The 25623-nt window shown below is 44.6% G+C and overlaps 1 long non-coding RNA gene across 2 annotated transcripts; it reads left to right on the forward strand.

Annotated features, from left to right (window-relative positions):
* Positions 1-8898: 8898 nt before the first annotated feature.
* On the forward strand, positions 8899-12365 carry LOC147124844 (uncharacterized). Of its 2 annotated transcripts, none has more exons than XR_015080576.1 (3): positions 8899-9532; positions 10478-10649; positions 11259-12365. It is a non-coding gene; the product is annotated as an uncharacterized LOC147124844 (long non-coding RNA). The 2 variants fall into 2 exon arrangements; XR_015080580.1 differs by having other exon boundaries at positions 11489-12365.
* Positions 12366-25623: the final 13258 nt, after the last annotated feature.

Raw genomic sequence — 25623 nt, forward strand, 5'->3', positions numbered from 1 at the left:
GCTTAAGAGTCCACAAACTAAAGCTGCCTGCAATTTGTAACAAAGCATTTCTGTTTGCCTGATATGGAATACATATTCCCTCTCTGCAGGAACACATCTTACATACTTAAGTTCACAAGCGTAGTTGAAGGTGGTGACAGCCAAGGCTGAATAACCTCCAAGTGTGCGCAAGGATACTGCTGGATGTTAACCAACTACGACCATGCAGCTATCAACAGAGTGTGTGCAGTACATGGGTTCACGTTTTATGAGGCTAGGAAGTGGGACTTTCCACAGGAGGAAGAGAGAATAAGAAATGCACCTTCTCCAGATCTTGACACACAGAACTGCACTGAGACTGGGCTCAATGGTAGCATTCTCATCTCTGAGACAGAAGATCGCTGGTTCAACCCCCCACTCCATAAAGTCGAGCACATAGTCTAAGTTTACACATCAGTGCAGGACTGAGGGGATGCTGCACTGTCGGAGGTGACGTCTTTTGGATGAGACATCAAACCGAGACACTGTCTTCCCTCTAGGTGGGCGACTGAAGCGGTTCAAGGAGGTGGCTCACCACCACCTTCTCAAGGGGGACTAGGGATGGGCCATAGTGCAGGGGGGATGTTTCCCCTGGCTGGGGGGTCTAGAATGAGGAGTCACAGTCTCAGGGTACAGGGTAGAACATTTAGGATTGAGATGAAGAGGAATTTCTTTACCCAGAGGGTGGTGAACCTGTGGAATTCTCTACCACAGAAAGCTGTGGAGGCCAAGTCACTGAATATATTTAAGAAGGAGATAGATAGATTTCTAGACACAAAATGCATCAAGGGGTATGGGAAGAATGCGTGAATTTGGTATTGAGATAGAGGATCAGCCATGATCATATTGAATGGCGGAGCAGGCTCGAAGGGCTGAATGGCCTACTCCTGCTCCTATTTTTCTATGTTTCTAAATGCTGGCCTTATTGGTGATGCACATATCCCATGAATGAATAATTAAAAAAAAATTCCATGGTACTTTTTGAAAAATAAGGAAGTTGTCCTGGTGTCATGGTCAACATTTATTCCTCAACCAAAACCACCAAAAACAGATTATCTGGTCATTTATCTCATTGCTGTTTGTGGGACCTTGCTGTGTGCAAACTGGCTGCCTATGTTACAACAGTGACTCAGAGGTAATTGATGGTGCGAAGCGGTTTGGGACATCCTGAGGTTGTGAAAGGTACCATATAAATGCAACTTCCTTCCTTCTTCTCCGAGGACAGCAGTGGTGTTTGGTGCTGCTGATGCTGTGTAGAAGTATTTAGTCATTTTATCATCGTGAAAATTAGAGTCGGGTTAAACATTTCACTGAACGTATTCATGGCAAATACACACTTTCACTGAAAGTGTTAGATTAATGGAAATCTCAACCAGCCATGAAATAGGGGGTTTCCCTATATGATTACTTTTTAATGTTGCAGCATCTTTACTAATGCATAACATTTTAGTGGATAATATGAAAAAGAAAAAATAACTTGATGAAAATTAAAATTTCACCCAGATTGTTTTCTGTATTTGAGCTTTGATTTTATTTATTTTACACAAACCAGCAGCGGGAAAATATCTGTTAAAAGAAAAAAAAAGTGGCTCAAAATCTGCATGGCCCAGGACATCCTAATGTACTCAGGTCTGCATGACCCAGGACATCCTAATGTGCTCAGATCTGCATGACCCAGGACATCCTAATGTACTCAGATCTGCATGACCCGGGACATCCTAATGTACTCAGGTCTGCATAACCCAGGACATCCTAATGTACTCAGGTCTGCATGACCCAGGACATCCTAATGTGCTCAGATCTGCATGACCCGGGACATCCTAATGTACTCAGGTCTGCATAACCCAGGACATCCTAATGTACTCAGGTCTGCATGACCCAGGACATCCTAATGTGCTCAGATCTGCATGACCCAGTACATCCTAATGTGCTCAGATCTGCATGACCCAGGACATCCTAATGTGCTCAGATCTGCATGACCCAGGACATCCTAATGTACTCAGGTCTGCATGACCCAGGACATCCTAATGTTCTCAGATCTGCATGACCCAGGACATCCTAATGTACTCAGGTCTGCATGACCCAGGACATCCAAATGTACTCAGGTCTGCATGACCCAGGACATCCAAATGTGCTCAGAGCAGCATGACCCAGGACATGCTAATGTACTCAGGTCTGCATGACCCAGGACATCCTAATGTGCTCAGATCTGCATGACCCAGGACATCCTAATGTACTCAGGTCTGCATAACCCAGGACATCCTAATGTACTCAGATCTGCATGACCCAGGACATCCTAATGTACTCAGGTCTGCATGACCCAGGACATCCTAATGTACTCAGGTCTGCATGACCCAGGACATCCTAATGTACTCAGGTCTGCATGACCCAGGACATCCTAATGTGCTCAGATCTGCATGACCCAGGACATCCTAATGTACTCAGGTCTGCATGACCCAGGACATCCTAATGTACTCAGGTCTGCATGACCCAGGACATCCTAATGTACTCAGGTCTGCATGACCCAGGACATCCTAATGTACTCAGGTCTGCATGACCCAGGACATCCTAATGTACTCAGGTCTGCATGACCCAGGACATCCTAATGTGCTCAGATCTGCATGACCCGGGACATCCTAACGTACTCAGGTCTGCATAACCCAGGACATCCTAATGTACTCAGGTCTGCATGACCCAGGACATCCTAATGTGCTCAGATCTGCATGACACAGGACATCCTAATGTACTCAGATCTGCATGACACAGGACATCCTAATGTACTCAGGTCTGCATGACCCAGGACATCCTAATGTTCTCAGATCTGCATGACCTAGGACATCCTAATGTACTCAGGTCTGCATGACCCAGGACATCCTAATGTACTCAGATGCGCTGAGATTTTAGCTGCAAGAACTTCACTCATTATGGTGCCCACAGAATGTCCACAGCTGCTAAACTGAGTGTATGCAATGCATACATAATCTTAGAATTATAGCAAAGCCAGTTAAAAGTGAATCCAGAAAAAAAAATCACACCGTTGTGAGAACACACTGCCCAGAAAGCCATAGATTAGATGCAGTTTGGAGCCATCCCTTACTCAATTCACCCATTAATAAGTTTAACCCTTGCCCCATGTCTGGTAAAAGATGGCAATCTGCTATCATATGATTAGGGGAAGATAGATAAACACATAAAGGAGAAAGGAATAGAAGGATATGCTGATGGGGTTAGATGAATAAGGGTGGGAGGAGGCTCGTGGGGAGCATAAACACTAGCATGGACCTGTTGGGCCGAATGGCCTGTTTTTGTGCTGTAAATACTATGTAATACAAAAATGCACTGCAGCAACTCGCCAACAGTTCATCGACGGCACCTCCCAAACCCACGACCTCTACCACCTAGAAGGAGGCACACGCGAACACCACCACCTCCAAATTTCCCTCCAAGTCACACACTATCCTGACTTGGAAGTATATCGCTGATCCTTCATTGGTCGCTGGGTCAAAATCCTGGAACTCCCTCCCTAACAGCACTGTGGGAGTGCCTTCACCACATGGACTGCAGTGGTTAAAGAAGGCGGCTCACTGCCACGTTCTCAAGAGCAATTAGGGATGGGCAATAAATGCTGGCCTTGCCGGTGACGCCCACATCCCGTGAATGAATTTTAAAAATCGATGTGATTATGTGGTGCAAGTTCACTACGAACTACTATTGGGTTTGTCAGCTAAAGGCAGAGAAATAGGAATAAGAACATAAGATTATAAGAAATAGGAGCTGGAGTAGGCCATACAGCCCTTTGAGCCTGCTCCGCCATTCAATAAGATCATGGCTGATCATCGACCTCAACTCCACTTTCCCGCCCAATCCTAATATCCCTCGATTTCCAAAAATCTGTCTATCACTGTCTTGAATATATGCAATGATTGAGCCGCCACAGCCCTCCGGGGTAGAGTATTCTAAAGATTCACAACCCTCTGAGTGAAGAAATTCCTCCTCATCTCAGTCCAAAATGGCCGACCACTTATCCTGAGACTGTGCCCCCTAGTTCTAGACACTCCAGCCAGGGGAAACAACCTCTCAGCATCTACCCTGTCAAGCCCTCTCAGAATCTTGTATATTTTAATATCACCTCTCATTCTTCTAAACTAGAGTATAGGCCCATTCTACACAACCTCTCATCATAGGACAACCCTCTCATCCCACGAATCAATCTAGTGAACCTTTCTTGCACCACCTCTAAGGCAAGTATATCCTTCCTTAGATAAGGAGACCAAAATTGTGCACAGTACTCCAGGTGTGGTCTCACCAAAGCCCTGTACAATTGTAGCAAGACTTCCTGACTCTTATACTCCAACCCCTTTGCAATAAAGGCCAACATACCATTTGCCTTCCTAATTGTTTCCTGTACCTGCATGTTAACTTTCTGTGAACACCAACATTTAATAGTTTCTCATCATTTAAAAAATATTATTTTCTATTCTTCCTACCAAAGTGAATAACCTCACATTATACTGCATCCACCACCTTCTTGCCCACTCACTTAACCTGTCTATATCCCTTTGCAGACTCTTTGTGTCCTCCTCACAGCTTACTTTCCCACCTAGCTTTGTATTGTCAGCTAAATATGATACATAACACTCGGTCCCTTCACCTAAGTCATTAATATAAATTGCAAATAGCTGAGAATATAAATTGGAACTAGGGGATGATTAATCTGAGTGCCAGCTTTCTCTGAGGACAGTGTTGATGCAAGTGACAGCTTGCACCTTGTAGTAGTGGAATTTATTTTAATATTTATTCTCGGGATGCGGGCGTCGCTGGCAAAGTCAGCATTTATTGTCCATCCCTAATTGCCCTCAAGTAGGTGGTTCTGGGGTTGAACCCCTGCAGCCTATGCTGTGAAGGTGCTCCCAGAATACGGTTAGGTAGGGAATTCCGGGATTTCGACCCCGTGACGATGAAGGAACAGCGATACATATCCAAGTCAGGATGGTGTGTGACTTGGAGGGAAACTTCGAGGTGATGGTGGTCGCAGGTTTGGGAGGTGCTGCCAAAGCGCTATAATGATGGTTTAACTTTGCAATTGAAAGTTGCTAATTTTTCAAAAAATATATCATGCAAATAAAATGAATGGACATGTCTCTAGGGAAAGATGTATACAGAAATATTCAAACAGTGCAATATCTTATAGAATATAGCGAGTCTCTATTTACGAACAAAATGATCTTGCTCCTCAAATTTTCTCCACTCCTCTCCTGAAAGCACCAACTCATCACGGACTATCTTTCCACGGGTGCTGGTTACTTTCCATACTTTGTCCAAATGACCTTTCCTACTGTGGAAGCTTAGAGAATGAATGATGGTGCAGCAGGAACACTGGTTGAATTTTCCCGTCTAGCTGCCCCATCACTGAGATCAGCTAATCCCTCCCCACCCCCCAGCAAAGACCAGGCATCGAGGCTGGGATCTTCCTGGTCTGTATGTCTCAGTATTACATCATTCTAAATATTTACTCATTGAACTATTGGAAGAACTGACAACTAATCTTAAAGATTATTAAACACTGTAAAACTCCCTGAAGCTACTGTCTTATGTTGTTAATGAGAACAATAATGGCCCAGTAATTCGGGTCCCAACGCGTGAGTACGGACGGGGTACTCACGCGTGGGCCCATTGGAAGTGGCGGATTTCAGCATGCGCGGAAAACCGGCATTTCCTCTCCTCTGAACCAAGGCGTTAAGAGGCGGAACGCGTGTGACGTTTCAGGCAGCGCGTACGCGTTGAACTTTGTTTTTTTTGACAGGTTTGTCCGTGCGTGAAGGCCTCCACTTTTTACGAATGAAAAAAGCAGATGTAAGGACTTAGTTTTAAAAGGTAAGTGGTCTAATAATTAAAGTTAGAATTTTTTTTCCACAGGTTTATTATTTTTAAAGAATTTACAGTAAGGTAAGTGTATTTTTGGACCCGATTTCTTGAAAAAAATTTTTTGGCAGAAATTTGAATAATTGTTTAAAATAGTTTTTTTTACAGTTATTAATAGTTAATTTAATTAGTGGGATTTTTTAAAACTTTTATTTAAAGTTTAAGTACTGTTTTGGGCGCCTGGAGTTTTCATGAGTTTGACAGGTCTTATGAATGGACTTTTGCAAACTCCCATTGGTTGCCCAGTGCACTAAGTACACGCACAGCGCGCCGGGAGCTGAACCGGGCCACAGACCGGAAATCCACGCAGGCCCAGTCTTCAAATGTCAGCGCGATATGTAAGTGTAGGTCGGGGGCTTGCACCCGCGGGAAGCCTCCGACCCGAATTTCTGGGCCGTTGTCATTTAGTACATGTATTATATACAAGATAAATTATTACACCCACTGCCCCTATAAAGCTGATTGTTATCTCTTAGGATGAGCAAGTGAAGTCAACTATTTAAATTGGCAAGTTTTATAACAATCTTTCTGACACTCATGCCTGTATATTAAAAAGGGCGGGTTGAGTAGGCGGGGGGTGGAGATTCAGACGGGCAGTCGGGATCCCCCGCATGCTGTGGAATTTTAAGTCGACAGCGTATGTCTTTTCTCTTTGGCAGTTCCCCGCCTGGAAATCAGCCTGATTGACAGGCTTGGCTTCCAGTCGGGTGGAGAGGACTCCGGAGCAGGTCGCAGGAGGGTCTAATCCTGGGGGTTAGGGTCTGATTGCTGACCCTGGCAGGGCTCTTTGTATGGGGTGGGAGCTTGGGGGGAAGCACTCCTGGCCCACAAGCAGTGATGTAAAGGCACTTGCCTTCTTTCCGAAGCTGTCCTCGCCTCCCTTCCGCTGCCGGGTTTCTCGAGGCCTGGGAAACCCAGCCGCCCAGTGTAAAACAGGTTAAATCAGAGGCTGCCAGCCTCATGATAATATTTAAATTGCCAACCCGCCTCCTGGGAGCAGGTTGGCTGCCTGCCCCTTGTCCCGCCTCTGAAGTGGGCTGGTTAGAGATTTTTAAAATTTTACATCCGATTCGAACCCAACCGCCCCTCCCCCCTGCCCTGTTTTGGGGGGTTAAAATTCATCCTTCACTTGTGGAAAACATTATGGAAAATAGACCAATGCCCTTGTGTGCTATAATAGGAATCAATTTAACAGCAACGACACCACAGCAATCTGTTTGCGTGATTTTGTTCTCATAATACACAAGTTGTACTTTTTAAAGATCATTTTCTAAGCATAGGCCTTCATGATTGCCACACTGACAGGCAGTGGCAGGCAATTACATTTCTACAGAAGCAACAAACAGGCTTATTAAAAAGACATTTATGAATAGCTGCCATAAGAGAAAAAAATTGAGCACAACCTCTCTGAAAAGAATATCGAGTTTTACTTGGAGAATCTCTGAGGTGAAATGAAATGATGAAAACACTGAAATCCTGACAAGGTAAATTGTTTTAGCAGCAGAAATTAGATTATCTCCAGTCATTTATTTTTGAAGCGACGTCAAACATCATCTTCGCTATCAAACAGATCTGAAAATTCTTTACGATCTCATTTCTATGTATTAAAACGGGGTTAGCATAATGGCTACAAAATACATGAGAAACTGAATGTGATGAATAACAAAACAGTACCTCAGGCGCTGATAATTAATTAAATAATTAATAATATGATCTCCACTCTCTGTCTCTATTACGTGCAGAAATTGTGCACTGAATTTGTTACATTGCAATCACTGTCGATGTGTTCCGCTGTTAAGGCCACTGAGGCAGACAGGCTGGCAGGCAGGCAACATCTGAACGGCTCTTCACTTCTGTTAAAAGTAGTACTGTGGGAATCTGACACTCGTTGAGTAACTAACCTAGAAGGAAACACACTCTTGTTGCTACTTTGCTTTAGTGTTGCTACTTTGTTTTATAGTGAGTCAGAACCACCAACTGACTCGAGGGATTAAACTTTTCCCTGCTAATGTGCACTACTGCTTTTAATTGTCTCTGCCCGTGTATAATGTCAGTTGATGTTAAGCTGGTTAGAGTTCTGAAAGCTAAATAAGATATGCATCCATTTGTTTAATTAATGGGCCGGATCTTGCTGGAATCGGGCATCTTGCAGCATGCGCCGTTACTTTTCGCTGCACCCTTCAGGCCGAAATATTCTTGCGTCGTAACTCACTGGAAATGCAAGCTGATATCGGCGTGACAACGGGACATCTGCGACCTTAATGAACGGCGGGGCCAATAGTCTATCTCCTTAACCAATAAGAAAGAAATACTTGCATTTATATAGCGCCATTCACGATCACCGGACGTCTCAAAGCGCTTTACAACCAATTGGATTGAAATATTGAGAAATAAACAGAGAAACGATAGAGAAGGAGGGTGAATTAGAGTGAGTGAATTAGATTCAAATCCGGAGAAATAAGGAAAGCGAAAGAAAGACTGGATTAAGAGATAGAGAAAAAAAGAAACGGAAACGAAAAGCTTTTACAGTCAGTTTTTATGTTCCCTGCAAGCTTACTTTCATATTCTATTTTCCCCCTCTTAATTAATCCCTTTGTCCTCCTTTGCTGAAACCTAAACTGCTCCCAATCCTCAAGTTTGCTGCTTTTTTTGGCCAATTTATATGTCCTCTCTTTGGATCTTATGTTATCCCTAATTTCCCTTGTTAGCCACAGTTGAGTCACCTTTTTTGATTTATTTTTATGCCAAACTGGGATAAACAAATTCTGTAGTTCATCCATGCGATCTTTGAATGTTTGCCATTGCCTATCCACCGTCAACCCTTTGAGTGACATTCCCCAATCAATCCTACCCAACTCGCACCTCATACCATCATACTTCTTGATTGGCTTTAAAAAGTGTGCTAAGTCTCATTTACCCATTGGATCTCCAACAGCCTAGTCAATAGTTAAAGACATAATTAATGGCACATGTTGCGCAAAAGATCATAATTTTAATTTGCTCTTTGCACACTGCGTTAAATGAGAGAAAGTTTGCTCTTCATTTTTTCAGGACCATTCACAGGAACAGCCGGATTTACTCTCAGCACATTCTTGGAGCTTGGATGGGCTACAATTAATGCACAACAGAGCAGCCAATTAGGGGGAAAAAACAGAATTAAAGGTGCTAAATCACTTGTTAACACAAGTGTGATAAAGTACCCTCAGTGTGTGAATCTGGCCGTGGAGTGCACAGATTGGAGTGCTGAGGGAGAGAGTAGAAAGGCCTACGTCGCATACAAGGCCATTCACATTCTGATGGTTGGTGTGAAGGAATAGAAAGAACTTCCATTTATATATCTTCCGGATGGTCGAAGCAATGGATAACTTTTCAAGTGCAGGCGCTGTTCTGTTGGAATGGCGAAATGCTGCCTATGCGTCTGAAGGGCAATCCATCACTTAAAAAGAGAGTCCAACATTATTCTGTCTTATCAGTGCTGCAGTAGGCACATTCCACAACTAGGCTGATGCACCGTGGTCTTTATAGAAAATAGCTGACCCGGTTTCCACCAACAGCTGACGGGATGTACGGAAAAAGGTGAAAAATTGCCAGGGTAAGTAATGAAAATCATTCAGTTGTCTCACTTTTTGTGATAATATGAGCATAACTGTCAATAATTTTACTTTGCTATATAGGGTTGACTGCTAATTATCCTAGTGGTAAATTACCTATCCAAGGAGCTTGTAGGCTTTTGTTTTAATTCATTCACGGGATGTGGACGTCGCCGGCAAGGCCAGCATTTATTGGCCATCCTTAATTGCACTCGAGAAGCTGGTGTTGAGCTGCCTTCTTGAATACGACTGACTGGTTTGCTAGGCGGCTCCCCACCACCTTCTTGACAACTGAGTGGCTTGCTAGACCATATCAGAGGGGTAGTTTGCTGTGGGTCGGGAGTCACATATAGGCCAGACTGGGTAAGGATGGCAGGTTTCCTTCCCTAAAGGACATTAGTGAACCAAATGGGTTTTTACGAGTAGTTTCATGGTTATCATTATTGATACTAGCTTTTTATTCCAGTTTTATTTAAATTCCCCAGCTGCATGGTGGGATTTGAACTCATGTCGCCAGAACATTCGTCCAGGCCTCTGGATTACGGGTCCAGTAACATAACCACTATGCTACCGTACCCCTAAGGTGTCTGCCATATTTGTCTGAATAGTTTCACACGAGTATTATTGACCCACATATAGCCAGTAGCTTCCTTTTTTAAGCATTCATGGGATGTTGGCGTCACTGGCGAAGCCTGTATTTATTGTCTTTCCCTAATTGCCTTAGAGAAGGTGGTGGTGAGCCGCCGCCTTGACAACTGAGTGGCTTACTAGGCCATCTCGGAGGGCAGTTAAGTGTCAACCACATTGCTGTGGGTCTGGAGTCACATATAGGCCAGACCGGGTAAGAACGGCAGATTTCTTTCCCTAAAGGACATTAGTGAACCAGATGGGTTTTTACAACAAATTACATGGTCACCATTACTGATACTAGCTTTTTATTCCTGAAGCTTGCTGGAAATGAAACACAAAATAAAGGCGGTGATGATAATATTTCTACAAAGGGGTAGAAAACGCATTTACTCGCATCGGAGAAAGATTGTTCACAAACTACCCTTGTGCACAGGTGGAACTTATTATACAAAATGACCTGCTCTATTTTTCCATCCTGCTAATATCAAGGTATGTGACATTTCATTCTATTAGACCTGTAATATACAAACTGCTGTGCAGACTTTGTTCCTCACTGCAAACCTACATCTCAAGTCATGCAATGTATTCACTTTCTTTGCAGAAAATGGCAAACTTCAACAGGTTATTCCTGGTGATGGCACATAACAGATTTTTTTTTAAGTATCTGCGACGAGGAGGCCATTTTGAATGTCATAACCTGGGAAGTCACACTTGGTTTGTGCTTTTTGTGGATATTGGCATGCTTCTTGTTTGTGAAAGAAATACAGTAACTTGCATTTTATATCGTGCCTTTTACAATCTCGGGACGTCCCAAAGCGCTTCACAGCCAATGAAATACTTTTGAAGTGTAGTCACTGTCGTAATATAGGAAACACGGCAGCTAAATTGCGCACAGCAAACTCCCACAAACTGCAATGAGATAATGACCAGATCACCTGATTTTCTAGGCACTGGCTTAGGGATACATATTGGCCAGGATGCCAATATGTACCCTAGCCAATATGTATCTCCACTGATATATAAAAACAGTTTTTAATTTCAGATTTCCAGCATCCACAGTATTGTGCTAATGTATCTCCCCTGCTGTTCTTCAAATAGTGCCATGGGATCTTTTACATTCACCTGAGAGGGCCTTGGTTTAACATCTCATCTGAAAGATGGCACCTCTGACATTGCAGCACTCAGTCCAGCACTGATTATTTGCTCTCACCTCTGGATTGGGAGCTTGAACCCACGACCTTCTGATTCCGAGGCGAGAGGGTTACCCACTAAACCACGGCTGTGAGAAGTGTATATATTTACTACGATAATGATTTCATTCTCATCAGATTCAAAGTACTTTGGACCACTCTGACAACATTTCGCAGTCTGAGCTGGAGGGAGTTGGCAGATAATTGTATCTTGCTGCACAATATTGCCATTGAAGGAGGCAAAAGCATTCTTGTTGAACAAGAGTGAGCAGTAACCCTTTATATTAACAGGAAAAATGCTGCCTGCTGGTTCGTGAATGGCAATGCAAGTGCGATCGATGGAAACCAATACTGAGGGAATTCCACACAATGTTGGTATTGAGTCTGCCTCTCCAGTCAGTGCCACCACTGGACCTGATGTATGCTGATGAGTGGTGGAAGAGGGCACCTGTTACCTTAGTGTTGCAGTAGTCAACTGCAGACTGGCTGATCCAAATGATATCTCCTGTTGGTGTCTGGAAGCACCTACTGACACCGAAGTTGAGTGTGCTGGTCACTTTAATTTCCCGTTCTGCTTGAGAGTACTGTCCAGATGTTACTCTGTGGTTGCTAGTCTGGTTCTAGGGACTGACACAGGCAGAAGATTGTATCCCTATTGAAGCACAGCCTCCTTAAACACTGTTTCTTGCTGAGGTCCAAGTAACCAACCCATCAGGAGAAGTACGCTACATTGTGAAGTATCAAGTTCCTGCTACAGCCTCAGACCTCTAAGAAAGTGGTCAGCTGTTGCTTTTGCTGTTGCTGCTTCTCCTCCTCCTTCAAAGTATCTAGCCTTGACATGACCTCACCTTTTGAGTTCGCTGAAGGACTCGTCCTTGAATTATCCTCTTTTCCTCAACATTGGAACTCTGACAGCTCTCTCTCTGGTGCTTTAAAACCACATGGGAATGAAGTAACTCCTGAATAAAGCTGCCTACTCCACGTTAATTGTTGCTTAACAAGCAAATAAAAGACTAACAAGGTCTGTGTGTTTATTTTCATGAAAAGTATTTACTCGCAGGAGCAAATTTAGGAGCAGGGGCAACAGTTACCACCCTTCCAATTAACCCCAAATTACAAAATAACTACCTCTTAGTGCATGGGCTATCTTTAACACACAGAGCAAATTAAACCCCAATCTGTTTACGAGTGCCAGTTCAACCATAAATCTTGTATTGACTGCAACACATTTTCAGAATATCATTATCCTTCCATTCTGCCAGCGCAATTCACACTTCATCTAGAGTCATCCTTTGTTCCTTAACCTGTCCCATTACCACCTCCTCTTGCCTTGAATATCTCTTAATCTCTCCTGCTTTCTATCCTATCACAGACACTCCCTTTTGTTCTTTCATGCCCTCCCCCTTTTCCCAGCCCCTAAACTTGCTTTCCATTTCCTGCATTTTTCCAGTTCTGACGCAAGGTCTTCGACCTGAAACGTTAACTCTGTTTCTCTCTCCACGGATGCTGCCTGGCCTGCTGAGTTTTTCCAGCATTTTCTGTTGTTATTTCGGATTTCCAGCATCCGCAGTATTTTGCTATTATCCTTCCTTTGTTGGGTTAACAAGCGCTGGAGCTAGGGTTTGAAATGTAGAATCCTTAATAACCTGAACAACCAAGATAGTAAGCAAGGTTACTAAATGTTAAATGTGCAGCGGCAGTATGAGGCTTGACGTAGTGATAGAACCTGATTTTGGGTCTATGATTCTTCATGTAGTAAATTCCCAATCTTGGTTGAGACACCAGGCGAAGGAAAAGCAAACACTTCCTCACAGTGAAAAATAATCACCTCAGGCTGCTGAAATAGACCATTCATGGCCAGTTATACTGTTCAACCCCTGGAAGGAACAGGGCATAGCCTGGGTGGCTCAGGGGAAAATTGAAAATTAATTAACAAAATAGGATAAAAGAAAACGTACTGAAATGAATCACATTTTTCCCCTGTTGAGAGTGCTGCTGGTTTTTAGAAGGGTATCCAAGGAGAGCAGGGGAACCGAAGAACTTGTAGCTCAGACATGCTCAGTGGGGTTCTTATAAACAGGTAGCCAGAAAGCAAATTTTTAGTCATGGTTGGACACAAATAACAAGAGTTTTACCTGCCGATCACTGAACAACAAGTGAGCTGGCGTGTGTGCTGTGAGGAGGACGCCGAGAAACTCCAGTATGATTTGGACAGGTTGGGTGATTGGGCAGAAGCATAGCAGATGCAATATAACGTGGATAAATGCGAGGTTATCCACTTTGGTGTCAAAAACAGGAAGGCAGATTATTATCTGAATGGCAATAGATTGGGAGAAGGGGAAGTGCAACGAGATCTGGGTGTCCTTGTGCACCAGTCGCTGAAGGTAAGCATGCAGGTGCAGCAGGCAGTTAAGAAGGCAAATGGTATGTTGGCCTTCGTAGCGAGAGGGTTTGAGTACAAGAACAAGGATGTCTTGCTGCAGTTGTACAGGGCCTTGGTGAGATCACATCTTGAGTGTTGTGTGCAGTTTTGGTCGCCTTATCTGAGGAAGGATGTTCTTGCCATGGAAGGAGTGCAGCGAAGATTCACCAGGCTGATACCTGGGATGGCAGGAATGATGTATGAGGAGAGATTGGGTCGATTGGGCTTGTACTCGCTGGAGTTTAGAAGAATGAGAGGGGATCTCATTGAAACTTATAAAATTCTGACAGGACTGGACAGACTAGATGCAGGAAGGATGTTCCCGATGGTCGGGGAGTCCAGAACCAGGGGTCACAGTCTAAGGATAAGGGGTAAGCCATTTAGGACAGAGATGAGGAGGAATTTCTTCACCCAGAGAGTGGTGAACCTGTGGAAAACTCTACCATAGAAGGCAGTAGAGGCCAATTCATTAAATATATTCAAGAAGGAGTTGGATATATTTTTAAGGCTAAAGGGATCAAGGGATATGGGGAGAAAGCAGGGACAGGGTACTGAATTTGGATGATCAGCCATGATCGCATTGAATGGCGGAGCAGGCTCGAGGGACTGAATGGCCTACTCCTATCTTCTATTTTTCTATGTTTCTATGGACATTGTGTCATGGATACATGCTAACATTAAATAGTTGGTAAGATGCATGATGTCACCATTTCCCAATATACTTTGGGCAAAGTCAATGATTTAAACTTCTTCCTCTTGGTCTATAACATGCGACATTGTGGTTATTTAGGAAAATCACACGTGGGAGTAAAGCTGTAATTGTATATAGAAGAAGCCAGGGGACAGAAAAGGTAGTAAGTGATTAACTGAGCAAATGAATCGCTGAATCTTCAATTGCTAGAGTTTTTTGACACAGCAAATATTTTCTATTCTTTTTATGATAATCCCTTTTTATTGTATAGATCCATTCTGATACATCCACCAAGCTGGACATACTTGCATTGATTATATTGATCCAATAAACAAGTACAGATGGTGTTATAAACCATGAAAGCAAAACTGACGAGGTACATAAGCATCGCCCATTACCTGGCCAATACGTTAACAACCTCATGATCACATTGGGATATCTATTTTTTAGAAAGGCTACTTCGACAGCACCTCCCAAACCCGCAACCTCCAGCACCTAAATGGACAAGGGCAGCAGGAGCATGGGAACACCGCAAGTTACCCACCAAATCACACACCACCCTGACTTGGAAATATATCGCCGATCCTTCATCGTCGCTGGGTCAAAATCCTGGAATTCCCTCCCTAACAGCACTGTGGGAGTACCTTCACCACACGGACTGCAGCGGTTCAAGAATGCGGCTCACCACCACCTTCTCAAGGGCAATTAGGGATGGGCAATAAATGCTGGTCTTGCCAGCGATGCCCAGATCCCATGAATGAATCAATAAAAAAATACTGTTGGGGTTATTTTGGCCAGGTGAAAGCAGGTGCTAAATGGGAGCTGTGCTAATAAGACATGCCTGTTTGAAAGTCTGGATTTAGCAAGTGAACATGAAATGGTGAGTATCCCTTTAAGTAGCACTTCAAATCCACATCCAACGCCTTGCTTACTCCCAAATGGCTGGTCGCTGTTAGGAGAGGGCATGAGGAAAAGCGCTAGCCACCAAAATGCTGTGCAGCCTCCTTAATGAATGCTATCAAGAATTTTAAGTGACAATCAGCCCCTTAACAAGCTTATGGGTGGCCATTCCTAATGCGCACTTCAGCTCATTTACTAAAATGGTGTGTGCTAAACGCGGACTTAACCGTTGGTTCAGCTCAAGACCCCATCTTGGCCATCTCAGAGGACCTTTAGTGCTTGAACGCGCTGCCAAAAATCGCCCTCTATAAGTCGCGCATGTAATAATTGTTCCAGTTTGAGCTATTGTGAATGCAAGCTGTTGTTATACTGTTGTTCTCCAAATATAAGACATACACTATGGTCTGCACATTATGGATGTTATGGCCCTTGAGATAACTGAAAGTCAAAGAAACCTTTATTTAAAGGAAGAATGAGTTTTATTGTTCATTAGTGAGACATGCAAAGACTCTGCTAAACTACTCCTGTCCAACTCTTTGTGTAATCACTGTAAGAGATATCAGCCCTATCTATTGACACAATTTAATGAAGTGTCAGGCTTAATAGAAACAAAAGGCAGGGTTTGAATTTCAGGTACTTCTGAATCAAAATGAGGTTAATAAAATATTTGTTTTTGTCATGTACTTAAATTGTTCTAACTCCATGTCATCAGAGCAACAGAATAAAGCAGATTTAGAGTGGAGCTTTTATGGTCTCATTTGTAGGGAAGTATAAACTGCCCAGTGGCATGGAGATTCACCCACTGGCCTTTCACCTCAGGCCCTGGTCTCAAAAACACTCAGACTGATGAGATGATGGGACTCTTGCTACCAGCAGCAGATTATGTGAAATGAGCTTGGATAGTGTCAACCGAGTTCCTGTTGTTTAAACTCCACAAACCAAAACTGGCTCACAAGACCACAAGAATGGGTGGCGCAGTCAGGTGCTTTCCTGAAGTTAGGTTGTAGTCGAGTGGATGGAACCATACCCTCCAAGCTGTCAGCACTGTACTTGTGTTGTAGCACTTGATACTGATATTGGGTATCTGAAATGAAAAAGTGTTTCCATTGCTCAGATGGATAAGCCCAAATATTTACAAGGGAGAGCTAACGTATTGTACAATTCTAAACCTAAGAACATACGATGGCCCAACCATCTTCAGCTGTTTCATCAATGACCTTCCCTCCATCATAAGGTCAGAAGTGGGGATGTTCGCTGATCATTGCACACTGTTCAGCACCATTCGAGACTCGTCAGATACTGACGCAGTCCGTGTCCATATGCAGCAAGACCTGGACAACATTCAGACTTGGGCTGACAAGTGGCAAGTAACATTCGCACCACACAAGTGCCAGGCAATGACCATCTCCAACAAGCGAGACTCTAACCATCTCCCCATGACATTCAATGGCATTACCATCGCTGAATCCCCCACTATCAACATCCTGGGGGTTACCACTGATCAGAAACTGAACTGGACCAGCCATATAGATACTGTGGCTACAAGAGCAGGCCAGAGGCTGGGAATTCTGCGGCGAGTGTCTCACCTCCTGACTCCCCAAAGCCTTTCCACCATCTACAAGGCACAAGTCAGGAGTGTGATGGAATACTCTCCACTTGCCTGGATGAGTGCAGCTCCAACAACACTCAAGAAGCTCGACACCATTCAGGATAAAGCAGCCCGCTTGATTGGCACTCCATCCACCACCTTGAACATTCACTCCCTCCACCACCGGCGCACTGTGGCTGCAGTGTGTACCATCTACAAGATGCACTGCAGCAACTCGCCAAAGCTCCTTCAACAGCACCTTCCAAACCCGCGATCTCTACCACTTAGAAGGACAAGGGCAGCAGACGCATGGGAACATCACCACCTACAAGTTCCCTTCCAAGCCACACACCATCCTGACATGGACCTGTATCGCCGTTCCTTCACTGTTGCTGGGCCAAAATCCTGGAACTCTCTTCCTAACAGCATTGTGGGTGTACCTACACCATATGGACTGCAGCGCTTCAAGAAGGCTGCTCACCACCATCTTCTCAAGGGCAATTAGGGATGGGCACTAAATGCAGGCCTAGCCAGCGACGCCCACATCTCATCAATGAATAAAAAAAAACGAAATGGGAGCAGGAGTAGGCCATTTGGCCCATCGAGCCTGCTCTGCCATTCAATAAGATCATGGCTGATCTTGTATCTCAACTCCACTTGCCTGCACTATCCCCATATCCCTTGATTCCATTAATATCCAAAAATCTATTGATCTCTGTCTTGAATATACTCAACGACTGAGCCTCCACAGCCCTCTGGGGTAGAGAATTCCAAAGATTCACCACTCTCTGAGTGAAGAAATTTCTCCTCATCTCAGTCCTAAATGGCCGACCTCTTATTCTGAGACTGTGACCCCCAGGTTCTGGACTCCCCAGCCAGGCGAAACATCCTCCCTGCATCTACCCTGTCAAGCCCTGTAAGAATTTTGTATGTTTCAATGAGATCACCTCTCATTCTTCTAAACTCGAGAGAATATAGGCCTAGTCTACTCAATCTCTCCTCATAGGACAACCCCCCATCCCAGGAACCAGTCTAGTGAACCTTTGTTGCACTCCCTCTATGGCAAGTACTGTATATCCTTCCTTAGGTAAGGAGACCAAAACTGTACACAATACTCCAGGTGTGGTCTCACCAGGGCCCTAAAGTCCTGAATTCTCCAAGAACATGGGAGCAAGTCTTCAATTTCCCCAGAGCTCCCAGGATATTGGTCAGAAATGTAATTTGGGCTAATTTATGCATGTACTACAAATTAAACTGATGCTGCACAACCAGGTCCTGTCAACTGGGCTGCTTGCCATACGACAACAACAATAAATGCAGTAATGATTGACTTGTGTACTTGACAACATCAATGGTTTACAAAGCAACAGAAAATGCTGGAAATGCTCAGCAGGTCAGGCAGCATCACGGAGAGAGAAACCGAGTCAACATTTTGAGTCGGGCACCCTTCGTCAGAACGAAGAGTCTGATGAAGGGTCCCCAACTCGAAACATTGGGGTCGATTTTCCCGAAGCTGTCGGGAAGAAGGCGGGACTACAAATTTCGGGTTTTAGACCCGCCTACATCGGCGTCCGGCCAATCCATGCGATTTTCCCTTGATTGACCTTGATGAGCCCGCCCAGCGGGCTCAGCAGGCCAATTAAGGGCCGCCCAGCAACAGGTGACATCACAGACTGCAATTTCATCTGTCAAGAGTTCTTGACAGATGAAATATCAGCGTTTCACAGCTGTTTGAAGCTGCCAAACACTGACAGTCTGAGTTCTAACATGAGTCCTTCTGCACAGACTCAGAACTCTCAGCAGCACTCAAAGCTGCAGGCTGTCACTTTTCACAGATCGCAGCCATTCAGCTTTAAGTGCCAGCTGAGTGATGGGCTCCCGACGCCTACAGGAAGAAAGCCTGTTAAGGTAAGCAAAAGTTCTTTACACATTTTAGACACACCAAACACACTTACCTTTGCACTCATGCACCCATCACTCACCTGAACACCGACATCGCGACTCCTTCAACCTGACGGCCTGCCTGCTCTAACCTGGTGTGGTTTGGAGCCGCCGGGAATCCCACACGACACCCCTCAAAATAGGGATTAGGCTAAAAACTGCCTGTTAACTACCTGTTAACAGGCAGTTAATTGGCACTAATCCCTTCCCGCCTGGGGTCAGCGGGTCCCAGTGCGGGGCGGGTACCCGTCACCTCTGAAACTTGCGTGGAGCGGGGTTTTGGGTGGGATGGTGTCGGGACCCCCGAATTCAGGATTTTCCCCTCCCACACGCCTGAAACCCCGCCTGACGGCTCCAGGAAAATCAACCCCATTGACTCTGTTTCTCTCTCCACAGATGCTGCCTGACTTGCTGAGTGTTTCCAGCATTTTCTGTTGTAATTTCAGATTTTCAGCATCCACAGTATTTTGCTATTGGTTTACAAAGCATTCTGGACTGACTGCTAACCAACCTACAAATGTTCTGTTGTAAATTCCAGTGTTCTCTAAAGTTGGAGAAAATATACTAAAATGCTGCAACAGTACAGTAACGTAACAGCACATTGAAGCTCCATGGCTCGGTTCCATGCATTGGTAGAAAGAAAGACTTGCATTTATGTAGCACCTTTCACGACCACCAGACATCCCAAAGCACTTTACAGCCAATGAAGTACTTTTTGAAGTGTAGTCACTGTTGTAATGTAGGAAACACGGCAGCCAATTTGTGAACAGCAAGCTCCCACAAACAGCAATGTGATAAATGACCAGATAATTTGTTTGTGATGTTGGTTGAGGGATAAATATTGGCCAGGACACCGGGGATAACTCCCCTGCTCTTCTTCGAAATAGTGCCATACGATCTTTTACATCCACCTGAGAGGGCAGAGGGGGCATCGGCTTAATGTCCCATCAGAAAGATGGCACCTCCGACAGTGCGGCACACCCTCAGCACTGCACTGGGAGTGTCAGTCTAGCAGTAAACCTGAGGATTGGGAGCAGTTTAGGATTCAACAAAGGAGGACAAAGGGATTAATTAAGAAGGGGAAAATAGAATACGAGAGTAAGCTTGCAGGGAACATAAAAACTGACTGTAAAAGCTTTTATAGATATGTGAAGAGAAAAAGATTGGTGAAGTCAAGCGTAGGTCCCTTGCAGTCAGAATCAGGGGAATTTATAATGGGGAACAAATAAATGGCAGACCAATTAAATACATATTTTGGTTCTGTCTTCACAAAGGAGGACACAAATAACCTCCCAGAAATGTCGGGGAACATAGGGTCTGATGAAAGGGAGGAACTGAAAGAAATCAGTATTTGTAGGGAAATGGTGTTAGGGAAATTGACGGGATTGAAGGCTGATAAATCCCATGGGCCTGATAATCTACATCCTAGGGTACTTAAGGAAGTGGCCCTAGAAATAGTCGATGCATTGCTGATCATCTTCCAACATTTGATGGAATCTGGAACAGTACCCATGGATTGGAGGGTAGCTAATGTTATCCCACTATTCAAAAAAGGTGGTAGAGAGAAAACGGGGAATTACAGACCGGTAAGCCTGACATCGGTGGTGGGGAAAATGCTAGAGTCCATTATAAAAGATGTAATAGCAGAGCACTTGGAAAACAGTGACAGGATCAGACAAAGTCAACATGGATTTACAAAAGGTAAATCGTGCTTGACTATTCGACTGGAATTTTTTTAGGATGTAACTGGTAAAATAGATAAGGGAGAACCAGAGGATGTGGTGTATTTGGACTTTCAAAAGGCTTTCGATAAGGTCCCGCATAAGAGATTAGCGTGCAAAGTTAAGGCACATGGGATTGGGGACAAGGTATTGACTTGGATAGAGAACTGGTTGGCAGACAGAAAGCAAAAAGTTGGAATAAACGGGTCTTTTTCCGAGTGGCAGGCAGTGACTAGTGGGGTACTGCAGGGATCGGTCCTTGGACCCCAGCTATTCACAATATATATTAATGATCTAGACAAGGGAACTAGATGTAATATCTCCAAGTTTGCAGACGACACAAAGCTGGGTGGACGCGTGTGCTGTGAGGAGGATGCCGAGAAACTCCAGGATGATTTGGACAGGTTGGGTGATTGGGCAGAAGCATGGCAGATGCAATATAACGTGGATAAATGCGAGGTTATCCACTTTGGTGTCAAAAACAGGAAGGCAGATTATTATCTGAATGGCAATAGATTGGGTGAAGGGGAAGTGCAATGAAACCTGGGTGTCCTTGTGCACCAGTCGCTGAAGGTAAGCATGCAGGTGCAGCAGGCGGTTAAGAAGGCAAATGGTATGTTGGCCTTCGTAGCGAGAGGGTTTGAGTACAGGAACAAGGATGTCTTGTTGCAGTTGTACAGGGCCTTGGTGAGACCACATCTTGAGTATTGTGTGCAGTTTTGGTCACCTTATCTGAGGAAGGATGTTATTGCCATGGAGGGAGTTCAGCGAAGATTCACCTGACTGATACCTGGGATGGCAGGAATGACATATGAGGAGAGATTGGGTCGATTGGCCTTATAGTCGCTGGAGTTTAGAAGAATGAGAGGTGATCTCATTGAAATTTATAAAATTCTGACAGGACTAGACAAACTAGATGCAGGAAGGATGTTCCTGATGGTCGGGGAATCCAGAACCAGGGGTCACAGTCTAAGGATAAGGGGTAAGCCATTTAGGACAGAAATGAGGAGGAATTTCTTCACCCAGAGAGTGGTGAACCTGTGGAGTTTTCTACCACAGAAGGCAGTAGAGGCTAATTCTTTAAATATATTCAAGAAGGAGTTGGATATATTTCTTAAGGCTAAAGGGGTTAAGGGATATGGGGAGAAAGCAGGGACAGGGTACTGAATTTGGATGATCAGCCATGATCGCATTGAATGACGGAGCAGGCTCGAGGGGCCGAATGGTCTACTCCTGCTCCTATCTTCTATATTTCTATGTTTTGTGCCCAAGTCTCTGGAGTGGAACTTGAACACACAACCTTCTGATTCAGAGGTGAGGGTGCCCCCCACTGAGCCACGGCTGACGCATCAGTTTACAACCGGGCATTTTCTTAAAGGGTTAAAAATTTGGCAGGAAAACCACCATTTGCTGCTTTCACACACCTCCAAACACCCAGTTACAAAGTGGCTTTGGCAGATACCCAGGTGCAAGTTGCTTGCCTATTCTCTGGGCTGAAGACAGTGAATGGCAGAAGCCACATCAAGAGGGAAAGGGAGTGACATGATGCTCGCTCAACAAAAATGGTAGGACTGTAATAGATGCACCGATTCACACTTCAGTGGCACATTACTGCACAATGGCTATTTTTATATCGCCTCCACAGGTTCTTAGGTGTGGGCACAGTATGATGGTAACAATCCATACAGTGCTAGCTTCCCAGTCTGTCAACATCGTTTTTTGGAGTCACTTGTGTCATTACCCACACTTGTCACAGCATTTCCTTATTTATTTTTCTAGCTCAGTTACGTCTGTTCTTTCCAAAGCTCAGGAATGAACAACTGTTCCTGATGACATGCTGTGCCTCACAATGCCTCCAAGCAATGCCTGACCTACTTAACTGAGTGGCACAAGGTACAGTTTCACGTCATCGAATAAATATTTCTGAGGGGACCGTAATGTCTTTCCAAAGTGCTTTCATACTGGTACAACGGACTTTTGTCTCGGTTATGTTGAGGAGGAGGGGAATGCTCCTTTCAAAGTATGGAGACCTTTTGCCCCTCCTACTCTGCTGAGCTCCTGATCTCCATCATGCCTGTGCAGATAGCTGACCATTAACATTCTGTCCAACATAACGGAGCAAAAAAAAAATCAGAAAGTGATTCATTGCCAGGACCCTATTGTGGATCTCCCAACTGGAGGCCTGAGAGAAGACCTTCTCAGCCACTGCAATGGTTTATGCAGTCAGTGCTTCACTTCCCATAAACCAACCATCCCTCACGTATATTTGCTGTGTCATGCTGGAAATTGAAATTGGATTCCTTTCAGTAAGACTTTAAATACTGGTCACACAGACGTAAACTAGGAAATGTGAGTAAAAATAATTGCGGATGGTAACACTTTTCCCCACCCACATCAATAATGATTAGAATGAACACACCCGTGATGTGAGTCAACAGTACATGTCATCTGACCTCCTCTGTTGCCTAAAATGTCAGCACATGCATTGTTATTTGTAAAGTATAACATGAGAAATTATAACACGAGGACAGGCTAGTCGGCCCACCACACCTGCTCCTTTGACAGATCAAATACAGTGACCGGTTGAGGGAGAAGGGGGAGGGGAGCGAAACCTTTTCTTTGAACTGAAATCACTTATTATTTATTCACAGTTCCACTCCCTTCTAAGTGATCCCATATTCTATACTTGGTCCTGTAATAAATTGCTTCATAAGCCACATTTATAATTGTAGTGTATGTACCTTTAAGAGCCCCTGTGTACTGTAATACCGGTAGTGACCACTCGGGTATATAAGCCTGTATAGTGTCTTGTATCTGTTAGTTCACCTCCAGACTTTGTTCAGTAAACACCTGTTAAACCAACTCCTGCATTCTGTGTCTCCATTAACACACGGATACAACAGTGGCGACGAATTGGAAACGGACTTACCTGCAATTCGGCAGCACCTCAAGGAGATCGATTCCTCAGACGAAGGTCGAAGAAAAAAAAAAGAAAAAAAAACAAAAAACTGTGGTTTCACCAGCTAGCCGGGCTGGTGGCAGGTACTGCACTAATCCTTCCTGGGCGGCGGGCTGGGGCTCGATCGGGTGGCTCTGCAGCGGGGCCGAGCAGCGAGTCGGAAGGCGGAGGCAAACAGAGACGGAGGGTGGAGCACTCGGGAGACGGCCGGCGCTGCAAAGCAGGCCGGCGTTCGGACCAAGCAGAGGGAGGGAAAAGTCCCAGAGAGTCCGGCGGGAACGAGTCTCCAACTATTAAAAATATCTGTGTAAATAAAAACCGCGGAGAACAGCGTTGTCAGCAGCGGCAGCGGCGGGAAAGAAGCGCGGGAGGCGCCATTTTTTTCTCGGCAGGGAAGAAAGGAAAGCGCGGGAGGCGCCATTTTTGATTTTCAGGATGCCTAAGACTGGCAATATTACTGCTTTCGATAGTGATATAGAGGATTGGACCACATGTGGAAAGAGTGGAGGTATATTGCACAGCGAATGAAGTAGAGGATGATAAAAAGGCATCGGTACTTCTAAATCTGATGGGCGCAAGGACATACGGGCTGATACGAAACTTAATCACTCCAGCCAAACCGATGGACAAGAATTTTAGGGAGATTGTTGATACCCTTACAGGAGCACTTAAACCCAACACCGCTGCTGATAGCGGAACGATTCAAATTCTTCAGGAGGAATCAGCACAAGAATGAAAGTAACGCTGATTACCTCACCGAATTAAGAAAGCTGTCGAAGCACTGCCAATTCGGGGCAGGACTGGCAGATTCTCTATGAGACAAATTCGTCTGCGGTCTCCTAAGTGAAGGAACACAGAAAAGGCTACTTTCTGAGAAAGATTTGACACTGGACAAGGCTTTCAGTGTGGCTGTATCATACGAAGCAGCAGCAAGAGGAGCTGCAGAGATACAGCAAAAGCCACAGGACTTCGGCACCCATGAAATGACACGGGGTTTCGAGAGATGTTACCGCTGCGGCAGATCCACCCATGACCAGAGGGACTGCTGGTTCAAGGACAAAGCATGCAGGCAATGCGGAAAGATGGGACACATTGCACGTGTATGCCGATCTGGAAACAAAAAATCCACTGACAGAAAAAAAATCAATAAGGAAAAGTACAGAAAGGTACAAATGATGACGGACAGTAGCTCCAAAGACCAGAAGAGCGATAGCGACTCCAGAAACAAGAGACTAAGCTGTCTCAAATTACATAATGTAATTGCCAAAGAACATTACCAGACCATTTGGGTTACCCTCACGATAGCGGGGTCCCCAGTTAAAATGGAGCTAGATACAGGATCAGCTCTGACCGTCATAAGTCGACGGGATTACGAGCGGCTATTTCCGCATATACCTTTGAAAGACACATCCATTATCTTGAAGACATATACGGGGCAGAAAGTATACCCCAGAGGGAAAATAAGGGTGCCTGTTGTATACAACGGCAAGGAAATACAGAAGTTGTATTTATACGTTCTGCAAGATGGTGGTCCACCGCTGTTGGGACGTGAATGGATCAGGAAGATACATTTAGACTGGCACTCCATTCAGGCACTGACAGTGACCAGTAAGAAAAAAAATGATGATGACATCATACCTGAACGATTAAAAGACATCTTGGCCAACGCCAAAGAAGTGTTTCAACAGGAACTAGGAACGTTGAAAGGCGTCACCGCCTCAATAAAAGTGGAAGATGCGGCTATTCCCAAGTTTTTTAAGGCAAGGCCGGTGCCATACGCAATTCGTCCAGCAGTCGAGGCAGAGCTGGAGAATTTGGAAAAGGCAGGCATGTTATCCAAGGTAGATTGGAGCGAGTGGGCAACACCCATCGTCCCGGTCATGAAGAAAACGTTGAATAATGATAAATCTGAAGAACAGAGAAAAATTCGCATCTGTGGGGACTTCAAGGTGACTGTAAACCCGGTCCTTCACACGGTACAGTATCCTCTTCCGAGGATAGAAGATATTTTTGCCTCACTATCCGGAGGGAAACGTTTCACCAAAATTGAC

The sequence above is a fragment of the Somniosus microcephalus genome, chromosome 1 (assembly GCF_052327205.1).
Source record: "Somniosus microcephalus isolate GS21.2 chromosome 1, FLI_Smic_1.0, whole genome shotgun sequence".
Taxonomy (NCBI): domain Eukaryota; kingdom Metazoa; phylum Chordata; class Chondrichthyes; order Squaliformes; family Somniosidae; genus Somniosus; species Somniosus microcephalus.